This window comes from Schistocerca americana, chromosome 1 (genome assembly GCF_021461395.2).
Source record: "Schistocerca americana isolate TAMUIC-IGC-003095 chromosome 1, iqSchAmer2.1, whole genome shotgun sequence".
Classification (NCBI taxonomy): Eukaryota; Metazoa; Arthropoda; class Insecta; order Orthoptera; family Acrididae; genus Schistocerca; species Schistocerca americana.
The window spans coordinates 1,177,219,117-1,177,242,537 of record NC_060119.1 but is presented as its reverse complement, the minus strand read 5'-3'; the positions used below and the strand labels follow the sequence as shown (position 1 = coordinate 1,177,242,537).

Sequence of the window (23,421 nt, the reverse complement as noted above, 5' to 3'; positions counted from 1 at the left end):
TTTTTTTTTTTTTTTTTTTTTTTTTTTTTTTTGTATCCAATGTCCGGCTTACCACCTTTGCTGATGTTGTTGTACTATCGCATAAAGAGTGTCTACAAAGTCCATATGTTGACAAATAGTGGCTAATTAGAAAATTAATTAATTAAGGAAATGAATAAAACTGAAAATGCCCAAATGAAAGACATGAAGACATTGCGGATAGTACAAATACAAAAGAAACATTCTCCTGTAGCAATGAAATGAAATTCGTGTCGGGGGCGACACCTGCTCACGACCCGACGTTCGATAGAGCAAGAGAGCCATCTATCGACTCGTTCTCCAGACGGTGGTGTACGACTGGGTCGTCTTCTCGAAATTAACTAAGGGTCCGTAAGTGTGATCGATGTCTATCTCGGCTTCTTCGTCTATCTCATCTCTCACCCGTCACACCCCATCTGGCCGGCGGGTCGGTAAATGTAAGTCGCAAGTAATTAGCGAAGTCTTGCCTATATTTCTTATGCTGTTGCAGCTTCGTGTGTCCATCTAGGAGAAAATGCCAAAAATCAATTTTGTCCTTTTCCGATTCGTTATACACGTAGCCCACCACCATTCCCCGCACCCATGTCACTGCATTGGTTTTTTGGACCGGGAAATAAGATTCTTGGGGGAAAAAAAGTGTGTCTGATGAAATTGTGTGAGGGGCGGAGCGTAACAGGAACGCCAATATCTGTTGTGCCAAGTGCCACACTGGAGCCGTCCCTCTACACGCTAAACGATGTTCATCAGTGTTCACTGTTGCGCAGCCTAAACATAGTGGAGTGTCTGCCAAATGAATCGCGTGCCGCCGTTGATTCGTTGCGAACTTCCTATTTATCACTACATACCATGTTGATCGTACCGACGTTGGGAGGTAAACGTTCCGTATAACGCGCCATATCTGTCGCCAGTTCTTGTCTGGGTACTTCTTTTCCAGGGTATTCCTGGGGCACCGGCGCAGTAAGAGTTGGTATACGTCTCGCGTCGTCGGTAGTCGTGTTGTTGGGAAGGAATCTCTGACATAGCTAAGCTCCAAAAAAAAAGACTTGAAATGTGACAGCTTCGGTGAAATATGGCCCACATTGACTGGGGGCAGCATTGAAGTGGGCGCTAGGACATCGGCCAACGCACCCGAGATATTGTGAAATTGACCGCGCCACTGTCGGAACATCGTACTGACGAATAACGCCCGTGCCTTTTCATATACGTTAACTAGACCAAGTCCACCCTCTCCAGGTGGTAGCGTAAGCGTTGTGTATCGGATCTTAAACAGGTGTCCCACACTCACGTAGGTTCCGAAAGTTGCTTGTATCCGTGATGCCATTGTGCGCGGTAAAGGCAGGACATGCGCTACGTGAGTGAGTCTCGGTGCTAGGTATACGTTAACATAGGTCACCCTCTGAATCATATCCAACGCTCTTAATTTCTGTAACAGCACCATTGTCCGCATCAGCTTCAATATGCGTCGGTAGTTATCCGCTGCTGTCCGCTGCACATCCGTGTGGAACGTAATACCTAGGCATTTTATGGTCTTAACTAAGATGAGCGGGCCTTCCTCCCCCGGTTGTAATCCTCGACCGACATTCATGCAGCGTGATTTTTGTAGATTAAGCACGCTTCCTGCCGCCATCCCGTATCGCTGTATCCATGCCAACGCCGTACGTACTTCTTCGCCGGTCCGTGCCACCAGCATCACATCGTCAGCATAAGCGCGGCAATGAAAGGTCAGTTGTGGCAACGGCACTCCCTCCAACCGTCTTCGGAGACCATATAGACAGGGTTCCAAAGCCATTGCATACAAAAATATCGAAAGGGGGCAACCTTGACGAACTGACCTTGAAATAACAATGTAGTCAGTGCCCCGCCCATTCACCGAGACCTTTGATCGTACGCCGTGTAACAGTCGCATGATCACTAGGATGAAGGCCTGTGGGATTCCCAATCTGCCCATCACCGCACGCAAAAAGGTATGATCCACTCTGTCGAACGCATGATCGAAGTCAATAGCGACGAATGCCCCACGCACTCGGCATGCCGCTGCTAATGCGATGATATCTCGGTAGTCACTGAGCGCCGTATGCACGTTGCTCTTACCGCCGAGGCAAGTTTGATCAATGAGGAGTCTATCAGAAAGTGAAGACCGCAGGCGAGCCCCAAGGATGCGCGCGAAAATCTTATAGTCGCAGTTCAAGAGAGTGAGTGGTCTATAATCTCCTGGATTTCTGCCACCGCGTGGTTTGGGTATTGGGATGATGATACCCTCCGTGAATTCGGCAGGTATCTCAGTCTGCGGTAACAGGAGTTCGTTGTACATCTGAATCCAGGTCCGTCCCATGAGGTATGCAAAGGCACGGTAAAATTCAATTGGGAAGCCGTCCTGTCCTGGGGACTTGTTCGGAGCCCCCCTGGCAATTGCGTCTGTCAGCTCGTCCTCTGTTATCGCCGTGATGAAAGTCTCTGCATCCAGTGGTGGTCCTCTGTCTGGCATTTCCGAGATGACATCATGTAGTGTCTCGTGGTTCACATGTACAGGTCCATATAACTGGCGGAAATAGTCGGTAAACACATGCGCAATATCACGCTGGTGCACAACTTGCTGGCCAGTTTCAGAGATTAGTTCCCTGATCAATGTCCTGCGTCGTCGTTGGCGTTCACGTACCACGTGGTGCATGGAGGGGGTTTCGGCAGCAACTGTGTCCGCCAATCTCGCCCGGACCATTATACCTTCCATTCTTAGTCTCGTCAGCTGTAATAACTTGGCTTTTATCCGGCGCATGGCCGTGTGCCTTTCCGGCGATGGTTGTTGGGTCATCAGCTCCCTCAGGGCTGTAAAATAAAAATCAGCCGTTGTGCGGTTCCACTGCGATTTGTCCTGCCCGTATCGTATCAACGTTCGCCGTAACGTTGGTTTTGCGCATTTAACCCACCACTGGAGAACCGAGGTGTACGCTCGTTGGCGGCGAACGCAGGTCTCCCAGGCCGCCTCTATCGACCGGTGACATTCAGTGTCACGTAAAAGTGCACAATTCATTTTCCAGTGACCTTTACTCCGCCATATCTTCTGACGCGTTAGTGAAATCGTACAGACGTACGCCATATGATCCGTAAAAGCCGCTGGCCAGATTTCGGCATCCAGTATCGTCGTCCGTAGAGCTCGTGTCACGTACACTCTATCAAGTCTACTCGCCGAGTGTCCCGTGACAAACGTATAACCCGGTCTGTCACCATGCTGCAGTTCCCAGGTATCCAAAAGCGCCATTTCGGTAATCAACGCACGCAGTTCCATGCATGGCAATTAATGAGGTACTTGGTCCTTTTTGTCGACGACACAATTAAAGTCGCCGCCCACTATATAGTTATCAAAGCGTCCAGCGAACAACGGTGCTATCTCTTCGGTGTAAAAAGCCGCCCTTTCTCTTCGTTTTGTGGAGCCAGATGGTGCGTATAAATTGATGAAACGAACGCCGTCGACAGTGATCGCTATGCCGCGTGCCGAAGGGAGAGACCTGACGTCCTCCACTCCTATTCCTTCCCTGGTGAGAATCGCCACACCGCATCCACTTTCATCGTGCACTGAATAATGTGCCTCGTAACCGTAGAACTCTGGCGGCGATGTGAAACGCACTTCTTGTAGGAGTACAATATCCACGTCCGCAGTGCGTAACATATCTTTCAGCATTTGAATTTTAAGCGGTGTCCGTATGCCATTAATGTTTATCGTGGCAATGCGGTACGCCTGGCTTGTGTTCATCAGTTGTAGGGCGGTGTCATTAAGCATCCATCTGCACCCCCGGCGCTCCTCAACACACTAAGTTGGTCAACATTTCCCGACCCCTCCCGGCCTCTGGGCAGGACTGTCCTCAATCGTCGCGTTCGTATTTTCATCCTGTTCCTGTTGGTCCATTTCTTGCGCCCAGTCCCCCAGCATATTTCCGGAACTGGTCGAAGGATGGGAGGTAACGTTGTCATCGCTCTGATGTTGGACAGTTGTCATCTCCACTTCCGCCTTCCCGTCACCAGAAGGAGAGGTCAAGTTTTCGTCGCTCTGTAGTTCCTGCATCGTCAGTTCGGTATCTATTGAATCCACTGGTCTCAGGTCGATACTGTCGTTGTCGTCCACTGTCTCCTCGGGACTATGGCTATCGTCAGCAGAAGTCAGTCGACGCTTCTTTCTTCTCTTCGGCGAACGCTGTTTCCGTTGCCTTGCTTCCGCATCGGCTGTTGGGGTTGCGTATCCTCCGTCTTGGGCCTGGCCTATCACGCTCTCGGTGGAAGCACTGGCAGCCACCACGGATGAGCCTGGAGCGGCCGTCAGCTGCATCTCTTGTGCGGTGTCCTGTGCCTGCTGTGATGGAACCGGTGGTCGGAGTTCCAGTCCGTTGGTGTCCATGTTCTCTATAGGGGGCAGCTGCTGGTGCCCAACGGAAGTCTCCCTCACGTCGCCTCTCAGGGCTTCCACAAAGGTCAACGGTAAGACAGTCGTCGGCTGTGGCGCCTGAACGTCATCCCGTGGAGTCTGCACTAAACGTCGCTGGAGGCATTCCGAGCGGACGTGACCTTCTTTCCCGCACCCCGAGCAAGTGCGAGGTTGCCCATCATAGATTATAATCGCTCGACAACCTCCTATGTACAAATAAGAGGGGACGTGCTTGCGCAGTTCTATCCGTATTTGTCTCACCCCATTTAAAACGGGGTACGTGGTAAAACTCGTCCATTTTTCGGCCACATGGGATAGAACTGTACCGTATGGTCGAAAGGCGTCGGTAACAAGTTGAGACGGAACCTCAAACGGAAGTTCGAAGACTCGTATAGTGCGGATCCCCATTCCCGCGTGATCGACTGTAACCGCACCAACATTCCCGTCGGCATGACAGAAACGATACCCGTTCGGTGATCGTTGTAGAAGTCTTTCGCAAGCAGCCTCGTCAACAAGCTTGACATAGACGACGCTTGAAACGAGCGATAAATTGATTCCCACGATTTCCTGTGGATCGATTTTTACCTCTTCTCTGAAGAAACGTTCAATCTCGTGTGCCTTTGGTCGTGTATAGTCGTTCGCAAAACTGAACTTCAAAGTCGTTTTTCTGTACGAGTGTGCCATCTCGTTCTAGACTCATAACACCGCACACGCGAAGCTGCTCCGGCGTAAACAAACAGGCGCGCGCACCACAGCGCGGCCGGCAGGCAACACGGTCCGCACTGTGTCACTGCCGAAGGCAGACTGCGATCTCACGGGGAGCGTGCAAGTGATAAGTCCCTGCAGACGCACTATCCTCTGTGCCCGCGGTGGCTCAGATGGATAGAGCGTCTGCCATGTAAGCAGGAGATCCCGGGTTCGTGTCCCGGCGAGGCACACATTTTCAACATGTCCCCAATGAAGTACATCAACGCCTGTTTGCAGCTAGGGTGTCCATTTAATTATCATTACATACATATTCCATTCACTCACGGGACGTACTCTTCCCTCTCAGTCATGAATTTAATACTCCTTGGTTCTGTACTGGACTTCTTTTTTTCGGCAACGCCAGCTGCACATTAACAGTGAAAGACAGCTGTGTGGATAGGTTTTCTGATGAGGGATTAGCCTGTATGTGTCTTTTGCATGAGTTTCATTTCAATCAATGGATAAGTGGGAAAGGGACGCAATGCTCAGCTGTTCCTGCTACGATGACCAGTATTTTTGCATCTGTGCCTGATTCTCATCAGGATCCTAAATTGTTAGATTGGCAGATTCTGACAAGGCGAGTTATGTCAGAATATTCGATCTGGAAGCTTTCGTGCCGCCAGTAGAAAAAATGGTTCAAATGGCTCTGAGTACTATGGGACTTAGCATCTGAGGTCATCAGTCCCCTAGACTTAGAGCTACTTAAACCTAACTAACCTAAGGACATCACACACATCCATGCCCGAGGCAGGATTCGAACCTGCGACCGTAGCAGTAGCGCAGTTCCGGACTGACGCGCCTAGAACCGCACGGCCACCACGGCCGGCGCCGCCAGTAGACGGTGAGTTGCACGAGCTCCGAACACTAAGCCACAACACTGTTTTGAGAATCTCACATGAACAACGATTACCCTGTCAGTGGACTTTCCATGTTGAGCTAGACTATGAGACACTATTTCTACAGCAATGCGTGCAAAAACTACAATTTTCCTGTTTTCGTGTTATTTATAGTGAGATTTATGCGTCGTTTCTTTCTGCCTGTCGCTTGTGATATGCAGATCGACTTGCTTATGATAACATCAGTAGCAGCCTAGGAGAGCGAATGCGGTGCTCTGTATGCAATTAAACATCTGATCACAGTATCTGCTTATAAGACAGAAGGTATGGCCACTGTAGTGCAACGGAATACCGTCACAAGTGAGAAACAAAACTGTTTATGTTTATTTTTAGAGGTTAGTCTATCCAGGATCACTTTTAGGACCATAGTTCGGTTTTCAGATTCAAATCAAATCTGAATTTAATAAATCATTCATTTGTTCTAATATCTCGACACATACCAGAGATGACAGAGAATAAGTTTCCAACTTAATGAACACAGAGTAAAAGTGACTGAGAAATTTCTCTAATCCAACGAGGACACAGCCACCTAAAATATTGAAACACAAAGCTGGCTAGGAGCTGAGTTTCATCAAGTATGTCCGGCTAACGTTATGGGGAGGTACAGTATTTACGTGGAAGGCAGCTTGCGAAATTCTGCAAGCTTTACTAATCTGTGCAGCTTGCGAATGCAAAGTAGACGTAACACCATGAAACAGTGCAATTAATCAGGCGAATTGTGAGCTGCTCAAACCTCCACGGCAGGATCGTGAGTTCCGAAAGTATCTCCTTATAAAACTAACTCCACACCTTTTAGGAAACTCTATGTGGAAGAGGTATCTCAATGTTAGTGTCAATGTGGCCACCGGCATGTTGCTTCATTATTGTAAATACAGGGAAACCGTGCAGGAATTTCCCATTCTTGTCTTACACAATGCATCTAAGCAAGCAAGAATTTGATGTCAGCTGCTAGTCATGTTCCACTCATTGTTCGAGCTCTACGCACCGAGGTACGGTGATGGGTAAGTCGCAGTTGATTATATAATAAAACATGGAGTGTAAGACTGCGAATTTTCTCACGGTATGTGAGCAGGGCAACGGTAGCCCGTTCTTAGATCTGCAATTTGTGATTCTCATTGAGATACTACGGACTTGCAGTGGCTTAGCAGCAGACAGCCTTCAAAGGAGAAAACATCGTTTGCTGAAAAAGCGCAGTGCAAGGGCTTACTGCACCCGGCTTCTGGATACTGCAGTGGCCTGAGGACCCGTGTCTCTTCACCTGAGCCACAGTGACTGACCTCCTGTGGTCAAGCCAAACCGTAGGACAAACACCTGGGTCCTCTCATTTCTAACAAGAAAATGTGAATCCTTCTTCCTGTGCTTATCTCAATTATAGCTAAGGAATAAGCGTAAAAAAATCAAATATCGTCCAGCGAATTGTGATTGTCATGTCACAACGGACGAGACCACTTCTGCAAGAAAGGCATGTTACAAGAAAGGCATGTTGGCCAAATCCAATAAGCACAATATGTGTGCCATTCTTATCAACACCACAATCCTATGAATTTATGAGGTGGTGTTGTCCGTGGTATGCGACTGGACCTTGCGTGCTTCCTGACATGTGCTATCACAGTTATTTAATGATGTGCCACTGAGAATTCGTCTCCTTATGTGGTTTCAACGTGACGGGTCGCCGGCACATTTTGCACTCGATATCAGAAAGCAGACTATAGTATTGTTCTCCCATTGTCAGCTCGGTCAGCAGACTTGACACGAATGGACTTCCGAGGGTATTTGCTTAGTTTCCTAGTATCCGGACCATACTCACATGGACATGGTACTTAGGATTTTCTCGGTAGCGGAAGTAGTATGCCGAACTCAAGGCATTCTGGTGCGTGTGGGACAATCGAAGGTCCATCGCTGTATATTGTGCCGTGACCCTTCTGGTCGACATTTCAACCAATACATGTAGGAGTACGGTTCTGCATTTGTTTCGTGCTGTGCTGCACGCTTACAAGCCGTGATAAAACCGTACGTCAGATTCTTGTAAAATGAGTGTGTAGTCCGTTGGACTGTTTAAAGAACGTCATTTTCCTATTATGGCTGTAGAATTTTCTATTGAACTATTCCAATTTAGGCGTTACGCTGCTTCCAGGCATAATTATCGCATGTCATGTCACGAAACACACATCAGTTTAACGGTACCCTTGTACGGTTGTGTCCAACTTTATAGCTATGGAGTCGACTGCTGTGATCACTGACCCAAGTAACATACTGTCAAAACATGAGCTTTTCCCATGCTGAATGAAATAAAAACGTCACATTATGTTACTTGTGTCACTGTTCGCAACTATGGTCTCCATCGCTATAAAGTGGGACGCAAACCTACAAGGGTATCGTTGCCTATAGCTTATATTCTGTGCTGTGAGATGGCATCGATTATTTGCTCACGACAGTGGTGAAACAAAGAAACTGTAATACCAGAATAAAAACTACTTCTATAGTCATAAGCGGAAAATGATGTATGTTTAACTGTGCGTATGTTTCGTCTAAGGTTTGTTGCAAATGTTCAAATGTTTGTGAAATCTTATGGGACTTAACTGCTAAGGCCATCAGTCCCTAAGCTTACACAGTACTTAACCTAAATTATCATAAGGACAAACACACACACCAATGCCCGAGGGAGGACTCGAACCTCCGCCGGGAGGTTTGTTGCAAAACTCAGTGCAAATGGCACGTTTTGGTGAATACATACTACAGGCTTTTTCGCTTTACGAATGACTTTTCACAAATACAAAGGAAACCGGGTCGATAAATCAAAGAAATCATGACTACTTTATAGAGAGACCACTAGTTCCTTATACCAAAATACTCAGCAAATATCCATGAACAGCCTACGAAATTCTGTCGGTGGCTTTATCCATCATCCTGTACCCTGTAAGTCCAAAACGTTCGACACTGGATTACTATTGAAACAAAAGTTAAAATGGTGGTTTCAACGTTTTAGCCATCCCATCTCCCCCTCCGTCCCCATTTGTGTACAATGCACACAACGTTCATTCAACCATGTGTAGCTGCCTTGGGGTGTTGTTCAACACCCACGTCACACTCGTTTGAATGTTGGTTATTCCGTCAAAGCGTTGACCCTCGATGTGAATCACTGCAAAATGGTTCAAATGGCTCTGAGCACTATGGGACTATCTCAGGTCAGCAGTCCCCTAGAACTTAGAACTATTTAAACCTAACCAACCTAAGGACATCACACACATCCATGCCCGAGGCAGGATTCGAATCTGCGACCGTAGCAGGCGAGCGGTTCCAGACTGAAGCGCCTAGAACAGGTCGGCCACATCCGCCGGAGAATTACTGCAGTTTATCGTTTTGTGATAGGTTCGTATTCATAACAGCAAGTCTCGTCACCCGTAATGACTTTTTTCCAGAAAAGAATTGTTAACGTTTTTCATTTAAATTAATTCGCGACAGGCATCAAAGCATCGTAGAGTTTGTTCGGGAGTCAATGTGTGTGGGACAAACTTAACACACATATTTCTCGTCTTCAAAACATTTCAGAAAGATTGAATTTTATTTTGAGAGATTTGTTTAATTGTAACAACCATTCGACAGCCTAGACCGCATAAAATATCTTTTTTATTTAGGACAACCGGTTTCAACGAACTGTGCTATCATCTTCAGGTCTTAAAATGTTTTTGTTGTAAGACTTGTTCATTTTACACTGACGTCGCACGGAAGATGTCAAATAGATAAAAATAGCACATTATAAAAGGTGCTTTACGTTTTTTAAAATATTTTAGCGATGAGAAACCTTTAATAATGTGCCATCTTTATCCACTTGACAAATTAGGTGTGATGTCAGCTTAAAATGAACGTGTTGTACAACAAAAAGATTTTAAGACCTGAAGATGATGATGTTTGGTTTGTGGAGCCCTCAACCGCATGGTCATCAGCGCCCATACCAAGTCTCAATTTTTTACACAGTCCAGTTTTTTCACAATCCAATCTAGCCGCTGTCACGAATGATGATGATGAAGAAATGATGAGGACCACACAAACACCCACCCCCCAGGAAGAGAGAATCCCCACCCGGCTCCGAATCGAACCCTGGACCCCGTGGTCCAGAGGCAGCAACACTAGCCACTAGATCACGAGTTGCGCACAGACCTGAAGATGATAGCACCTGTTGAAACCGGTTGTCTTAAAAGAAAAAAAAAAGTGTCATGCGATCTTGGCTGTTGAATGGATTTTATCATTTTGGAAACGAGCATGCATATTCAAATACAGTGATATGTAAACAGGCAGAATGCGGCGGAGCGGTCAACAACGCCTATATAAGGCAGACAACAAGTGTCTGTTGCAGTTGTTAGATCAGTTACACCTGCTACAATAGCAGGTTATCAAGATTTAAGTGCGTTTGAATGTAGTGTTATAGTCGGAGCACGAGCGATGGGACACAGCATCTCCTAGGTAGAGATGAAGTGGGGATATTCCCGTACAACCATTTCACGAGTATACCGTGAATATCAGGAATCCAACAAAACATCAAATCTCTGACATCCTTGCGGCCGGAAAAAGATCCTGCAAGAACGGAATCAACGATAAAGAGAATCGTTCAACGCGACAGAAATGCAACCCTTCCGCAAATTGCTGCAGATTTCTATGCTGAGCCATCAATAGGCGTCAGCGTGCGTATCTTTCAATAGGCGTCAGCGTGCGGATCATTCAACGAAGCATCATCGACATGGGCTTTCGCAGCCGAAGGCCCACTCGTGTACTCTTGATGACTGCACGACATTTGACTGTTGATGGCTGGAAACATGTTGCCTTGTCGGACGAGTCTCGTTTCAAATTGTATCGAGCGGATGGACATGTGTAGGTAAGGAGACGACCTCATGAATCCATGGAGGCTCTCCGTAATGGTGTGGGGCGTGTGCAGCTGGAGTGATGTGGTACCTCTGATACGTTTACATACGACTCTGACGGGTGACATGTACGTAAGCATCCTGTCTGATCACCTGCATCTACTCATTTACATTGTGCATTCAAACGGACTTGGGCATTTCCAGCAGGAGAATGGGACACACCGCACGTTCAGAATTGCGACAGAGTGGCTCCAGGAACACTCCTCTGAGTTTGAACACTTCTGCTGGCCACAAAACTCCCCAGACATGATCATTATTGAGCATATCTGGGATGCCTTTTAACGTGCTGTTCAAAAGAGATCTCCACTCCCTCGTACTCTTACGGATTTATGGACAGCCCTGCAGGATTCATGTGGTCAATTTCCTCCAGCACTACTCAAGAAATTAGTCGATTCCATGCCACGTCATGTTGTAGCATTTCTGCGTGCTCGGGAAGGGCCTACACGATATTAGGCAAGTGTACCAGTTCCTTCGGCGCTTCAGTGTATTTCTCCTATTCTAAAAATTTTGGAAAATGTGTCTAAAACATGATTTACAGAGGTACGTCCATCGCAGTTTGTTACACAACACCTTTGACACACTAGGGGCGTACGACAGCTCCTTAACCCTGCCTGTTCGCAACTGGCTAGTCCAATGCACCTCTGTTTCTCACAATCGTTAATTTAACTTGTCACCGTGGTTACTGCGCTGACGTTGCTTTCACGTCGAGAATAAAACTATTCTCGAATCGAAATGGTAATTAAATCGAAACCCTTAGCTGCCGACAGGTGTTGTTGATATACATCAACGTCACTCCGCCATCAGGCCACAAGTGCCCCATTGGGACCATCCGACCGCCGTGTCATCCTCAGCTGAGGATGCGGATAGGAGGGGGGTGTGGTCAGCACACCGCTCTCCCTGTCGTTACGATGGTTTGCTTTGACCGGAGCCGCTACTATTCGGTCGAGTAGCTCCTCAACTGGCATCACGGGGCTGAGTGCACCCCGAAAAATGGCAACAGCGCATGGTGGCCCGGATGGTCACCCATCCAAGTGCCGCTCACGCCCGACAGCGCTTAACTTCGGTGATCTGACGGGAACCCGTGTATCCACTGCGGCAAGGCCGTTGCCCCGTACATCAATGGGTACAGCTGGCTTAGATGGATAGAGCGTCTGCCATGTAAGCCGGAGATCCCGGGCTCGAGTCCCGGTCGGGGCGCACATTTTCAGCTGTCCCCATTGATGTATATCAACAACACGCGTAGGCAGCTAAAAAACTGGTCAAATGTGTGTGAAATCTTATTGGACTTAACTGCTAAGGTCATCAGTCCCTAAGCTTACACACTACTTAACCTAAATTATCCTAAGGACAAACACACATACCCATGCGCGAGGGAGGACTCGAACCTCCGCCGGGACCAGCCGCACAGTCTACGACTGCAGCGCCTTAGACCGCTCGGGCAGCTAAAGGTTTCGATTTAATTACCATCACATTCTAGAGAAGCTGCACAGTCATGAATGGTATCTGTTCTTTCGGGAACAGACACCATCTTCATATATTCTCGAAACGCTTTTGACGGATGATTTACACAGAATAATATCAGTTATTCGATGAACAAAGGAAACAAAAAGCTACTGCAGCTAATTTTTTTATTCACGAGCTATTCACCGGCAGCGTCACAAACGACGTTCGATTATCGCTCTTCAGTTCGCAGACGTCTCCCGCTTAACGTCGAATGGGAAGCCAATGGTAGAGCTCTCTGACGGACGTCCTTCGCGAATGGTTCGAAGGCTGGAACGGGCGAGAGCTCGAGGCAAAGCGGACTTTGACCGCCGGCGCCGGGGCGTACACAGGAAAGCGCGGTGCGTGCGGAGGACTCTGGAGCTTATCTGCTCCGTCCTTATAATAGCGGACTCATCTATTGATCACTCGCAATCAGAATAACCTTTGCTCGGCGTCGGCGTCAGCAAGTGGTTCCGAAATAGAAGCGGCCGCACTCTCCTGTATCTGCGCTGCCATCGGCGGCCCTCGCAGAGTCGAGGTAAGCTCCCCCCCCCCCCTCCCCCCTCCGCCAAGGCACCCTTCCCCGACCCCCCTGGGAGACTCGGCATGTTATCGCCCGTTCGTGGCGCTCCGATTCCGTTTATAAAGGCTCCTCCGCCCGACGCCGGGAACAGGTCGCACAAGCTATTCCGCAGACCGACATAAAATCACGTCGTTCCATTTGCGTAAAACAACGTCGACCTCGTAAGACGTTATTACAGATAGAGAGCGCTCCACCTCTTCAGATTTTCTAAAGTTGTGCCTTCAACAGCGCAGCCGATTGCGAATGGTTATCTCTCGAAACGTATCGCTCTAAAAGTATTTGTGAGCTGACAGCTGATTCCTCCATGTTGTACCGTTACTCATTTGCTGTAGTCAAATCATTCTACGAGGTGAGGCAGATAACACATCTAGAACGAGGAAACAAATCAGGTGAGGTTATCGCTAAGTTATCGCGCGCAATGTGTCAAATAACACCCACGTATTTTATTGGAGCTACACTGCACAACACGATTAAAGGAGAACTTATTCGAACCAACGTAATCGCCTTTCATTGCGACGCACAAGTTTGGAATTTAGCTCAAAGGTACCTACAACCTTCCTCTGTAGCTGCCTCAAAAGCTCTGTGTGATCTGCAACGCTTTAAACATCAATGTGTCGACACATGGGGAAAAAAGTCAGAACTCCGAATTTCATGTGAGGCGTAAGGCGGTTTAATAATGACACATCCTAGATTTCACCACAGCTCTGCCCAATAGGCCCGCTGACATGTCACACTGTGGGAATGTCGTCACACCCGTACTTTCCCACATTTTTCCCTTTATTTCGACGCCTCTGTGATGGGCCAGAATCGCAACGCCCAGCGTTGAAAGCCAACGGTTTTCTTATGACTGGGTGACGAAAGAATTTCAGTCACCGTTGCTCAGTATCGAAACCTCAGGGGATGGCATACAGGGTTTCAATAAGACCAACCCTTCCCTTCTGGCGTTGATTCCCACGGGTTTCACTGTCGAAAACAGTTGAAAGTGCGATAAGCAACAGGCGACTTTTTGACTCCTTTTGACACAGCTTCTCTAAGGACGTGGTGGGACTGCAAACCCAATGGATGTGATCGAACCCGTTTGGAATTGCAACTGCAATTTTTGCTCTGATGTACAGGGTGGAACCATTATGGTTCGCTCAAAACCACTCCACTAAACTTGAAAGTGATCCGAGTCAGCGAATAGTGTTTACGCTTTTTCAGTCCCCCTCTTTTCCGTTTTCCTAAGGCATGATCACGAAGGGGCGGGGGTGGGGGGCGGGAAGCGGGGTGTGAAATTGCATGAGTGAATAAAAACAGCGAAGGGTCCTTTTGAGATCCTCCAGTTCGGCAACATCCCTCCTGCTGTCTGCAGACTTATGATCGGCACATTAAAAATATAGATGTTCAGAGACAGCCAGTCATTGATAACTGGTTGCCGGCCGAAGTGGCCGTGCGGTTTTAGGCGCTGCAGTCTGGAACCGCGAGACCGCTACGGTCGCAGGTTCGAATCCTGCCTCGGGCATGGATGTGTGTGATGTCCTTACGTTAGTTAGGTTTAACTAGTTCTAAGTTCTAGGGGACTAATGAACTCAGAAGTTGAATCCCATAGTGCTCAGAGCCATTTGAACCATTCGATTACTGGTTGCTGCTGTGGCAGACAATTGTTCTAACACTCCTGTGTTGTGTTACATAGCTAAACTAGCGCCGGCCGATATGGCCGAGCGGTTCTAGGCACTTCAGTCCGGAACCGCGCTGGTGCTACGGTCGCAGGTTCTAGTCCTGCCTCAAGCATGGATGTGGGTGTTGTCCTTAGGTTAGGTCGGTTTAAGTAGTTCTAAATCTAGGGTACTGATGACCTCAGATGTTAAGTCCCATAGTGCTTAGAGCCGATCTAAACTAGCTTTTGTTGACCGCGTGCAAAATCTAAGGGTAGTCGAAAGGAATTACGGAAACAGTTTTAAAGTATCCAAGAAAATTCTGCGGGCTGCATTGAGGGTGCTGCCGAAATGGGAGGAACTGGTCTTTGTGGGACCTCGGCCGTTCAAATGGTTCAAATGGCTCTGAGCACTATGGGACTTAACATCTGTGGTCATCAGTCCCCTAGAACTCAGAACTACTTAAACCTAACTAACCTAAGGACATTACACATATCCATACCCGAGCCAGGATTCGAACCTGCGACCGTAGCAGTCGCGCGGTTCCGGACTGCGCGCCTAGAACCGCTAGACCACCGCGGCCGGCCTCGGCCGTTACATTCATGCATGTCTTGGTGTCGCATCTGTGACATGCACACAAGTTATCTGCCAAAGCGCCGGCGATCGGTAGACCAAGTGCTCTTTCTTGAGTTTGGCCTGGAGGTTTGCCGAGTTGAGAGGGGCGGGACTGCCGAAAATGGGGCTATAGACGCTCGAGAAGCGTGAGCAGAGGGGAGTTGTGTTTACATCTGGAGACAGTGTGGAGGTCCGTTGCAGTGTGTCGGGCAGGGCGCGACACTGCTGATATTGACCGAGCAAGGTCGTAAGGAGGCGGCCGGTACTGGAACAACCTGTTGTCGTGCCGTGGCAGTCACTTTGGACAGCCTTTTGAAACTGCACAGACGGCGGCTGAGCGTTAATTTGCCGATCATGCTACTGACTGGACCTTGTGAGCATTCCAGACTCTGGTCATTAAGCAGTTTTTGATATTTCTGCCGCCGAAAAGTTGTGTTGTGTCCGTTTGATTGTGAGTTAGGCTGAGTGTATTTAGGCCATTGGTTGTACTTGTAAAAATGGCTCTGAGCACTATGGGACTCAACTGCTGAGGTCATTAGTCCCCTACAACTTAGAACTAGTTAAACCTAACTAACCTAAGGACATCACAAACATCCATGCCCGAGGCAGGATTCGAACCTGCGACCGTAGCGGTCTTGCGGTTCCAGACTGCAGCGCCTTTAACCGCACGGCCACTTCGGCCGGCGTTGTACTTGTAAAGTTCCCATAAGCCTACTGAACTTGTGTTCAGTGTGATCCAAATTAAAGTGCCGGAAGGTCGAGTTAGGTGTAAACCTATCCGATGATTATTTGGGTTTGTATTTTATAATTATTGAGACAAGTAAATTTCTTGTTAACTGGACTGAGTAGTTAAGCTTACAATTCTCTTTACAGTTTGGGTTGATTTACATCAGTGGCAGTTTACAAGTAATTCTTTTTACTCTGTGCATTCGGATTTGTATTTTATAATTATTCTAATACATAAATTCAGATTGTCTTGTTGTCTTGTGGCGATATTACTTCAAAACCGTGTGAGGTGATTTATTCCAGTGGCAGTTCACACATAATCCTTTTCACCGCGTGCATTCGGATTTCTACACTGTTCTACTGAAATTTAATGTTCTATTTCTGTTGTAAACGACTGTGTGCCGGTTATTGTTTCTATATTAATCTGTGTAACGGGGCATGGGTTGCTCCACTGAATCTCACTACCTCTATTATATGTGTTAGTAAAATGTTTTGGTACGGATTTGTTAAGATTTGCTAAGCTCCTGTATTTAAAAAAAAAAGCCATAGGTGTTTGACAGTTTGGTGTTAAATAGTTCCTTTTGATTTTACGGATGTGTGCCATTGTATTTTGGATAGTTCGATGATTGATGTGTTGTGTGTTTCAGTTATGGCCAAGTTGTTTTACAAGCGCTAAGGTAGATCACTGCCTTGGCGTTGATCTTTGATTACCTAATACCCTCTACATTAATATATAAGCTTCAATTTTTCTGTGCCTCTATTGTGTCATATGGTTCTCCTCGTTAAGTATTATCATTAACCCCTCGGCTTTTGGGTCACAAAAATCTACTCATTAATTTGTATTTGTGTACTCAGGCTCTCATTAGGTGTAATTACTTTCTGTATGCAGTCATGTGGAATATCTCTGAGTGTAACATTCTCGCCCCGTATATCTTGTGAGGGCTGCCTAGGAGTGGAGACACGTGTCCTTAGATTAGAGCAGATTCAGTGTGAGTAGTGATTCTGTATTCATGTAACGCACACAGGAACACTGTCGAAAGTGATCATATTGATGGTCCGGGTGTTATAGTGTGAGGAGGCATGATGCTGCATGGGCGTACTGACCTCTAAACTTCTGAACACAGTACACTCACCAGTCAACGGTACTCCAATACTGTACTTGTTTCCGAAGCGCGTCTTTTCAGAGACACAGTTAGCTCTGACTTCATTTTAAGGACGCCAGTGTGTGACCCCATCGAGCAGCGAAGTTGGAGACGCTCTGGGAACGACAATCTTTTACGAACGGACTGCCCTACCTGTTCGTCCGGCTTCAGTCCCATGGAGCACTTGCGGGATGGGTTGGGGAAACGTTTTGCTGCGCGTCAACATGCACCAACGACAGTCCTGCAGTTGTGAACAGCGCTGGCGGAGGCACGGAACGTCTTACCATAAGAACTGTTTACTAGCCTTGTACCATGGCAGCACATTGTGAAGCATTCGATTCCCGCCTGGGTCGGAGATTTCCTCCACTCAGGGACTGGGTGTTGTGTTGTCCTAGTCATCATCATTTCATCCCCATCGTCCCGCAAGTCGCCGAAGTGACGTCAAATCGAAAGACTTGCACCCGGCGAGTGGTCTACCCGACGGGAGACCCTAGTCACATGATATTTACATTCAGCACCTATGCTCAACTGAACTCTTTTAACCTCACTACGCGATATTTTATGAAGTGTAACCTCGCCAGTGTTGCATATATTGTGTGCAATGACCTCACGAAGTCCTGCAGTTGTCTTTCAAGACAACCCCATAAGAAAAAATTCGGTGGTTTAGCTCTGATGAAGGGGGGAGGGGGGAACAGGTTTACATGGATGGCCCACAACGAATTTGTGACCTCATGCTGTAGAGATTAGCATGCTAATCGTTAAAGAACCATTACTCACCCGCAAAATAATTTCCATCGATAATTCCCGGCAACACTGCGGTGCAGCTGCAATTTTGTCCACGTGCCACGCAAACGTAATTTCCGCTAGGAATAGACGCCATTAACGTCTAATTACGCGCTGCGCCGTGTTTGAGTGATGAAAGGTGTTCCTAAGGATGAACAGAATTACCACCAGAAATTCAGCTCAAGTACATTGGCCCTCCATGTGGTTTGGCAAGTCCTATAGCGATTTTTACTGCGTATCTCCTATGCATGTTGCGAATGCTGTAACTAATAATCTGTCCGAAAAATAAACACCTGGTGTCTTTACCTTCCTAAAGCCAAACTAATCGTAATCTACCAGATCTTCAATTTTCTTTTTCACTGGGCAATACCATGCCATCAAAAGCTATGTAATATGTTCAAATGTGTACCAATCGAAAGTATTCTGAGTTTTTAGCCAGGGTAATTAAAAATTTACGTGGAAATGGAGTTTCGTTCTTAATTCTGAGACCTGCCAAAACAAAAAAGATAGAAACTTACAATTTAAATGGCATGTATGATTGATTACGGAAACGTGCTCCTTAGAACTTTGTTTAATTACTTTCATAATTCAGCCTTCATAAAATACCTTTTGGCAAATGGAGTATTAGAAACATCCACTTTTATGACGAGCAAATTTATTTTCGAACTAACTGGCTAGTAATTATTTCAATAAGTAGAGTTGAATTTAAAACTCTGCAACGACAAAAGGCAGAGCTAAGCACTATCTGTCGGCGAATTAAGGGAGCTATAAAGTTTCATTTAGTTGTACATTTGTTCGCTTGAGGCACTGTTGACTAGGCGTCAGCGTCAGTTGATGCATAGATGGCGACCGCTCAACAGAAAGCTTTTTGTGTTATTGAGTACGGCAGAAGTGAATCGACGACAGTTGTTGAGAGTGCATTTCGAACGAAGTATGGTGTTAAACCTCCTGATAGGTGGTGTATTAAACGTTGGTATAAACAGTTTACAGAGAATGGGTGTTTGTGCAAAGGGAAAAGTTCTGGATGGCCGAGAACGCGTGATGAAAATGTAGCACGCATCCAGCAAGCATTTGTTCGCAGCCCAGGAAAATCGACTCGCAGAGCTAGCAGAGAGCTGCAAATTCCACAATCAACTGTATGGAGAGTCCTACGAAAAAGGTTAGTTATGAAACCTGAACGTCGACTACCCGAGGCGATGGATCGGCCGCCAGGCAGCCCGTGACAGAGCACTTCATCACTGGCCTCCAAGAAGCCCTGATCTTACCCCCTGCGATTTTTTCTTATGGGGGTATGTTAAGGATATGGTGTTTCGGCCACCTCTCCCAGCCACCATTGATGATTTGAAACGAGAAATAACAGCAGCTATCCAAACTGTTACGCCTGATATGCTACAGAGAATGTGGAACGAGTTGGAGTATCAGGTTGATATTGCTCGAGTGTCTGGAGGGGGCCATATCGAACATCTCTGAACTTGTTTTTGAGTGAAAAAAAACCTTTTTAAATACTCTTTGTAATGATGTATAACAGAAGGTTATATTATGTTTCTTTCATTAAATACACATTTTTAAAGTTGTGGTATTCTTTTTGAATCACCCTGTACTTCAATTTTATAAGCACGAACTTTACCTTATTTCCCGAAAAGTAGCCCTGATCACAAGTTATCTTACTACACGAGTTTCTTTCAGCAGGCACAGCTGAGACGTCAACAAGTGGACTGAACGTTACAGGTAATTCTTTTGCACTATTTTCTGGATACCTATTTCAGTGTTCTACAGGCCTTTCTTCCATGACGGTAAAATAAATTAGGCAAATAAATGTATTGAGTAATGGAGAGGGAACACTGAGTGTAGCTTCGCTAAGGAAACTGGCCGTGATTGTGCTGTGATGTACTAAAACATGTAATTAATTTTCTATTTCTCGAACTGAAATCCCACATTGCCGATGACAAAAAGCAGAAAGTAGCTACCCAATATGTCGAAATCACAGATTTGTAATTTCGTATGTTAGTTACTTTCTTGATCCCAGAAGTCTAATAAAGATATAGTGGATTATGAAATTTCAAAGAACTCACTTTTTAACATAATAAATCAACACAATTGTTATGATGACTGAAATAATACGGTTGTACGAAGCTCATACACATCGCCGCATTCTGATGAAGACCTATGCTAACGCTGATGTTCGGCTCACGAGAGGGCAGTGTGTGAGGCATTCAACGACTACCGTAGCAGAATATTACCGAAGGATCTCTCACAAAACCCAAAGAAACGCTATTTGTGTTACCAAAGTTAGTGTCTTCTCCTGCCCGAGATAGGGACTGAAATCGAGAGTAGTAAAGTAAAAACTGAAACGCTGAAAAATTTTCTTCTAGAAATGAAATTGTAGGTGTATTGCCCCAGTTTAACTCTCTCATCACTGCAGAGATGAGTGATAATAGATAATAGAGTCAGTGGAGTTGAGAAACAGCTGAAATCACTAAATTTGGACTACGCTCTACGGTCCGATGGAATCCCTGCTAGATTCTATAGCGAATTTTGGGTTTAGTTAGCCCTTCTTTTACTTGCTGATCCATCGAACAAAAAACTGCGCTCGGTAGTTGGAAGAAAGAGCAAGTCACAAACGTTTACAAGAAGAGAAACGTAAGTGATCCATAAAACTAGCGTCCAGTATCCTTGACTTCCATTTGTAGCAGAGCAGATGAAATTATTCTGAGATCAAACGTAATAAAGTATCTGAAACAGAACCAGCAAGGATTCCGAAAAGCCGGCCGGAGTGGCCGAGCGGTTCTAGGCGCTTCAATCTGGAATCCTGTCTCGGGCATGGATGTGTGTGATGTTAGGTTAGTTAGGTTTAAGTAGTTCTAAGTTCTAGGGGACTGATGACCTCAGATGTTGAGTCCTATAGTGCTCAGAGCCATTTGAACCATTGTTGGACTCCGAAAACATCGATCATGTGAAACCCAACCCGTAGTTTTCTCATATGACCTCCTGAAAGAGCAGTCGGATAGATGCGATTTCCGAAAAGCATTTGTCTCGGTGCAACATGTACGCTTATTATTCAAATAACGATCCTATGGGGTATAAAACGAAGTATGTGACTGGACTGAGGAGTTTTTCGTAGGGAGATGGATGGATGGAGAGTCATCCTCAGATGTAGATGTAACTGCGGATGTGCCCCAGGGAAGTGTGTTAGGTCCTATACTGTTCACGTTTCATGTTAATGACCATGCAGACGATATTAATAGTAAACTCAGAATTTTTGCAGATGATTCAGTGATCTACAATGAAGTATGGCCTGAGAAAACGAAAAAATCTGCACAAATATTCAGTCTTGGTAAGTTTTCAAAATAGTGCAAACATTGTCGGATTGCTTTAAATGTTGATCAATGTAAAATTGTGCACTTCACAACATGTATAGAGGTAGTATCCTATGTCTACAATATCGACGAGTGACAGTTGAAATCAGTCACTCATACAAATACTTTGGTGTAAAACTCTATAGGTATATGAAACGTTACGATCACACAGGGTTAATACAGCTGTAGCAGACTTGATTTATTCGTAGGATACTAGGTGAAGCAAGTAGCCTACAAAGAGGGTTACTTACAGATCACTCGTGCAACACATCCTACAATATCGCTCAAATGCATGAGAGCTGTACCAAATGCACTGTGCAGTGACGAAGCACCGGCACGGTTCCTTTTGTCCTGCGCCTACCTGTGAACTCGTCACAGCAGATCTCCGGTAGGAAAGCCGAGCAGAAACCTACCGTACTGCGACTCGTAGCAGGTTGCATACAACATAAATATTCTAAAAATCGGGAAAAGGTCTTAATTTTGAATGAAAGGTGGAAATACTGGCAAAACTTCGGTATATTTTGAAGTTGAGAATTACAATTTCACTGCCTAGCCCGCGGTAATTCTAACACAGTCATGCACAAACCCTTTCATTCACTCTAGCATGTTTATGATAATGCATTTCCCGAAAACTGAACACCTACTAAGCACGTATTGTACTTAAATGAAAAAGCTCGCCATACTGTTCAGTCTGTCAGTGTGTAAAGCATTCAGGCTTTTAGTCACCAATCTGCTCAATATGCCATACGGAATTACAGTCTTTTCTCATACGTAAAAAATTTAAAAAATCCGTACTTTTTAAAATACACACATAAACAAACAAACACACACACATACACACATACACACACACACACACACACACACACACACACACACACATTGGTCATTTCGCACTCGAGAGTCCATTACCGCAGCAATGTATTTTCGCCATCTGTCCCTGTCTTGGGCTATTTCCTTCCATTCACCTTCAATACCTAGGCTCCTCAAATCAGCCTTCACATTGTCCTCCCATCTACGCCTCGGCCTCCCCACAGGACGTTTTCCTTCTAGGTGCCCTACCAGTACTCTCCAAACTGCCCTGCCCTCATCCATTAGAGCTACGAGACCCGCCCATCGCAGCCTACGTGATCTAATAATACTGATTATGTCAGGGCTTGAATAGATTTCGCGAACCTGTTCGTTATGCAGTTTTCGCCACTCTCCGCTAATGTCATCCCTTTTTGCCCCGAAAATTTTCCTCAAAATTTTGTTTTCAAATACTCGAAACGGCTTTTCATTTTGCACAGTGAGAGACCAAGTCTCACACCCATACAGCATAACTGGTAGAATAATAGTTTTGCGTATTCTAATTTTTACATTGCTAGACAATACCCGTGATGAAAGTAATCTATTCAGTGAGAAGTAGTACGCATTTCCCGCCCGTAATCTCTTCTTCAGTTCGGATTCAATCTCATTTCTCGAAGTGATGTCCACGCCTACATACTTAAATGTGTTCACTTTTTCAAATTGCATGTCTCCAACTCTTAACATTTCCTATCTACTGCTGTTGGCATTCTAGTAGTAACCAAGTATTTAGTTTTATCTTCACTTATCCTTAGACCTACATCTTCACTAGCCTTGATTAACGAATTCGCATTTGCTGTTACAGATGCTTTCCTATCGCTAATGATGTTTAGATCATCTGCATACCCTAATCACTTAATATTTCCATTTAACTCCACACCCTCTGAATTATCTGCTGCCATTCGTACAATATATTCTAAGACTAAATTAAAAAGTAGTGGAGACAGGGCATCTCCCTGCTTAAGTCCGTTCTCTATTACAAATTCTTCTGACTCCAATTTCCCCACGCGTACTCTACCTTTCGTGCTTTTCAAACTCGCTTCTATAAGTCTAACATACTCTTTGGTATTCCAAGTTCCAAAATAATTCTGTACGATTTTGATTGCAATACTGAATCATATGCTTTTGTAAAATATGATTCTAAAAAACACACCGGAATAAATATGCCTTCGCTTTAAAGCACTCTTGTGGAATGTAGCACAACTAAAACGGGCAAACTATAACTCAGTTCGGAGCTCATACTACACACGACCGTACCATTGA

At 45.8% G+C, this 23,421-nt stretch overlaps 1 pseudogene; it reads right to left on the bottom strand.

The window, feature by feature from the left end:
- Positions 1-11,982: 11,982 nt before the first annotated feature.
- LOC124557050 lies at positions 11,983-12,100 on the bottom strand (annotated as a pseudogene).
- Between the last annotated feature and the right edge of the window lie 11,321 nt (positions 12,101-23,421).